Source organism: Oryzias melastigma, linkage group LG22, assembly GCF_002922805.2.
Source record: "Oryzias melastigma strain HK-1 linkage group LG22, ASM292280v2, whole genome shotgun sequence".
Taxonomy (NCBI): domain Eukaryota; kingdom Metazoa; phylum Chordata; class Actinopteri; order Beloniformes; family Adrianichthyidae; genus Oryzias; species Oryzias melastigma.
In genome coordinates, this window is record NC_050533.1 from 6364708 (window position 1) to 6369534 (window position 4827).

Here is a 4827-nt window from a genome sequence, read left to right on the forward strand (position 1 = left end):
TGAAACTTTGGTGTGAAACCACCATTACACACTGTATTAACTTTTTTTACTGCTCCTGTTTACATCTGTTTAGTCAAATTTTACATCAAGAATTGCATCGATATATATTAACTTATAAATATTTAATATAATATGTATATTTTTGTTTTTTAATTTCAAAGTTGAATCTGGCAGGCCCAGCAATGTGCAGCCACTTGTCATAAAGGAGGTGATGTAATAAGTGATGATGTAAGCATTGTGATGTAATTTGATGTGATGTCATAAAGGGTGTGATGTAATAAGCGTTGCTGTGTGATGTAAGCATTGTGATGTCATTTTATATAAGCTCTTTGATGTAGCTTCTTTGATGTAAGTATGATGTCAAATGACACGGGTGTCGGAAGTTCTTATCCATGATGGTTCGCCTACCAGATTCATCTTTGAGATTCAAAGAGAGCAGCTCTTGCAATCGACTTACAAGCATCCACGGATTGTTTGGAAAGACGATGTACGGAAATCAGAGATACCACGCAGCGCACCCAAATCAGGGATTCTACCAGCCTCATGGAAATGCTGGTTTTGGACACGTCCAATTTAACCAACCATTTCCATTCCCTGGTATGAACCCCCCACATCACCATGCCCAAGCCCCCCAAAGAAATCCAAATTGGGGACACCAAAACCCCCATGGCCAGTTCAACCGGCCAAATCCATCTTCCGGAATGAACCAGCCACATCAGCAGGCCTACATCCCCCAAAGAAAACCAAATTGGGGATACCAAAACCCCCATGGCCAGTTCAACCGGCCAAATCCATCTTCCGGAATGAACCAGCCACATCAGCAGGCCTACATCCCCCAAAGAAAACCAAATTGGGGATACCAAAACCCCCATGGCCAGTTCAACCGGCCAAATCCATCTTCCGGAATGAACCAGCCACATCAGCAGGCCTACATCCCCCAAAGAAAACCAAATTGGGGATACCAAAACCCCCATGGCCAGTTCAACCGGCCAAATCCATCTTCCGGAATGAACCAGCCACATCAGCAGGCCTACATCCCCCAAAGAAAACCAAATTGGGGATACCAAAACCCCCATGGCCAGTTCAACCGGCCAAATCCATCTTCCGGAATGAACCAGCCACATCAGCAGGCCTACATCCCCCAAAGAAAACCAAATTGGGGATACCAAAACCCCCATGGCCAGTTCAACCGGCCAAATCCATCTTCCGGAATGAACCAGCCACATCAGCAGGCCTACATCCCCCAAAGAAAACCAAATTGGGGATACCAAAACCACCATGGCCAGTTCCACCGGCCAAATCCTTCCCCTGGAATGAACCCGCCACATCACCAGGACCATACACACCACAGAAATCCAAACTGGGGACACCAAAATCGCCATGTTCCCTTTAACGCTGTTCCTCCACCACCCCCTCACCACAAAAGCTCCAATCTGGGACACAAAAATCAGCATGTCCATGTAAACCCTGCGACACCAAGGCACTCCCCATATAAAACTGCCCCTGCAGTCCCTCCAGAACCTGCATCTCCAGCTCCAGAAATGAAAATCCAAGATCCACCAGCCCCTGCTCTTGACAAAAAGCCGGGTCTGAAACAAAAGGATTTTAGTTATCTCTTCAACCCTGCGTACCCCTTCATTCCCAGAGTAGTTGAATACAGGGAAATACTCAAAGCACGTAAGCCTGTGGAAAGCACTAAGCCACAGTCAGCTAATCAAAGTCCTCAGCTGGAAGTACAAGATGCAAATCCTGCAAATGTGTCTGCCAGTGAGGACACGTCATCCAGCAATAATGAAAATGACATGAAAGAAGAGATGGCTGATTTAAAAGAACAGCTGATGCCCAAAGACGTACATCTGTCTGAACTGAAAGAAAAAAGACAGATGGACAAGAAGGATCGTCAGTTTGAGGAGCAAGAGCTTGATGCTAAAAGGAAAACACTGGATGCAGAGTTGGAGTTTGGGATGAGCTGTGGACAGGAAGTTACCGTTCTCACAGACAAACTGGAGAAACTAAATCAAGCAGTTGAAGAGAGAAAGACAGAGGCTCACAAGCTGGCACTGCAAAAACTGGAAATGCTGAAGAAAGAGCTCCAAGAAAAAACACAGTATAATCTGGAACTGACACAGAGACTAAAAATGGAAGAGGAAGCAGAAAAAGATATTCAACAGGAAATTCCTTTGGTGTCAGAACCAGAAGTCATGAAAGACCAGGTGGAGGCTGATGAAATCGCAGAACCTCAGGACTTCAATGTGGAGCCACAAAATGATCCTTCAGAACCAGAAGTGATCTCGAAACAGACAGAACCTGAAGAAACAGACTCCATCATAGTGTCCCAGACCGAAAATGAAGAACAGGTGGAGACTGAGGAAACAGACTCCATCATGATAGTGACCAAAGACCTTGAGATCTCTAAAGAACCTTCTGAAAAGGAAGTTGACCCACCATCGGACCCCAAGTCTGGACATCAGGACAGTGAAGAACCAGACGCTTTGCTGCCTGAACAGACTAAGCCTAAAAAACCGTCACTGTGGAAGCGTTTTAAAAACTTTTTCACAAAACGCCGCAGTCAGAAAAAACAAAAACCAAAGATATAGATGGTGATGATTCAACTCTTGTTGTCATAGCTGCTGTAACCTACACCTGCAAAAAAAAAAAATCAGCCCATGACAACAAAAAACTTTTTTCCTTTCTTTTATTCTACTTAAAGTCCTTTTCTATAAACATAAATAGTGCATTTGTTTTATTTTCTTTTATTGTATTTATTCAATGAGTTGTTAGTGAATAGGTTAATTAATTAGTTAATCAGTAGGTTCATATTTTAGTTAGTTACTTAGTTTGTGTTAAGGCTTTTGTTGTTTTTTTTTAACATTTGGACCAAATTGCGCCAAAGTTTCACTTATCTGTCAGTTTAATGAAAATGTACATAAAAAATAAAAAAAATAAAAAAAAATAAAAAATAAAAAAAAACACACCACATACACCCACACCACACCCAAACCACAAACACATATCCACACAACACCCACACCACACCCCCACACACACATACATACACACCCCCTCCGTGAACCGCCACCTTAACGTGGTGCAGGGGTTTGAGGGCTCTGTGATCCTAGAAGCTGTTCTCATTGGGTTAACCCTCTTGTTAGGGTCTCCCATTGCAAACAGGTCCTAGGTGACAAGCCGGACTAAGAGCGGTTCTGAAAATCATTATAGAAAATGCTACATCTAAGGTAACTTTTCCTTTTCTGTTTTTGCTAGATTTATACCATTGTATCAGATACTCTACTGGATTAAGGAGACAAGATCACACTCACCAGACACTCAAAGTATTGAATGAACTTATCTTTCCTGCTGTAATTAGTGTGTTTTGTAGGGCTATCCACAACCAGTCAAGTACTTGTATCCTTTTTCTGTTCTGTTTTTAAAGTTTACCAAATACCTGTTGGGTGAGTGGCGATCATCCCTGATCAAGCAAGATCTGAAAGAAGCGCAATATGGACAAGACTACACTGGTCTCCATAGCAAGCCACACGAGTTCTGTGTACCCATCTGGCCAACGGTGGAAGGGGTAGACAACCTTCCTGCATGTTTTCCAACATACCCTGCTCTGGCATGTTCTCATTGGTAGGACACACATGAATCAGGTAATCAGTCATTATTACTGATTATTACAACAGGACAACATCATGTACAAACAGGAGAGAGGAAATTATGTGGTCCCCAAACCAGACCCCCTCCGGACCCTGGCGGCGCCAAGAAATTCTGTCTGCAAAGACTATGAACAGAACCGATGGATGGTTTAGGCATGGAAATGTTTGTATCTTTTAAAAACAGGAATATTTCATCTGCAAATAATCATTTTATTCCCTGCTGTAAATTGGGATTCTTTTTAGTTCCTCCCACTGATGAATAACCTGAACCAGTGGCTCAATATAAAGAGCAGAAAGAGTCGGGCTGATTCCAAAACCTGTCTGGTGCCTCTTTTTAGCTTTTGGGATTTATGTCCTGTTGCTGCTACCCGACCTTTTTTCATCCAGACCTTTGGCTCACCTGGCAGGTGTGGCCAATGTCCCTTAAATGCCACCTGCAGTCTACTTAAGACAGAGGAGGCCACACCAAGGAGAGAGCAGCAGGATGGGTTTGAGTTTGTGTGGTGCTTGTTTTGTTTTGGTCTCTTCTACCCTTTTTGTCCTCAGCGATTTCAGATTTCTGGGTTTTGTTATGTTAGTTTGGGGTTGGAGATTGGTAGTTCTGACTTGAAGGCTTTGATTATTTGATTAGTTAGTTTTGGTTTGGCAGCCCTTAGCAGGGAGGTGCTGACTCTGACGGTTGACATGGCTGGGTCAGCAATCTCCCTGACTTGTTTTATTTTTGGCCAAGGTTCCACATCCCTTTTGGTTTGCCTTTTTTAACCAGCTCACTAATTATATTTTTGTTCTCTCACTTCAGGGCACAAGTTTTTGTTATTTTTATAAACTGTGTTCCTTTTTTTAAAAATTGATGTCCAGACTTTGTTACTGTCCTGTTTAAATCTACTAATGGCTTTCTTGACTTCTTGTTATATTATTTCGTTTATTATTATTTTGAATTCTGTAAAACTTGTCTATTTCCTGTCAGTGGCGCCTCTTGTGAAAACAACTACTATAGTTATGATTAAAAACATTTTTTTATTTTAGTAATTCTAACTAATTTAGATTCTAACCAATTGAACTTGTTTATGAACTTTCTACCTTTCATAGTATTTTCATTTGTCTTAGACCCGATCCTTTTTTTAAAAATCTTGTCTTCTTTTTTTTCCTTCTTATGTTGCTTTTTATAAAA

At 41.9% G+C, this 4827-nt stretch overlaps 1 protein-coding gene across 1 annotated transcript in view; it reads right to left on the minus strand.

Annotated features, from left to right (window-relative positions):
- LOC112140488 (endophilin-B1) overlaps nucleotides 1–4827 on the minus strand; it is a 13717-nt gene that overhangs the window by 7651 nt on the left and 1239 nt on the right. The gene's annotated exons all lie outside the window — the stretch shown is intronic.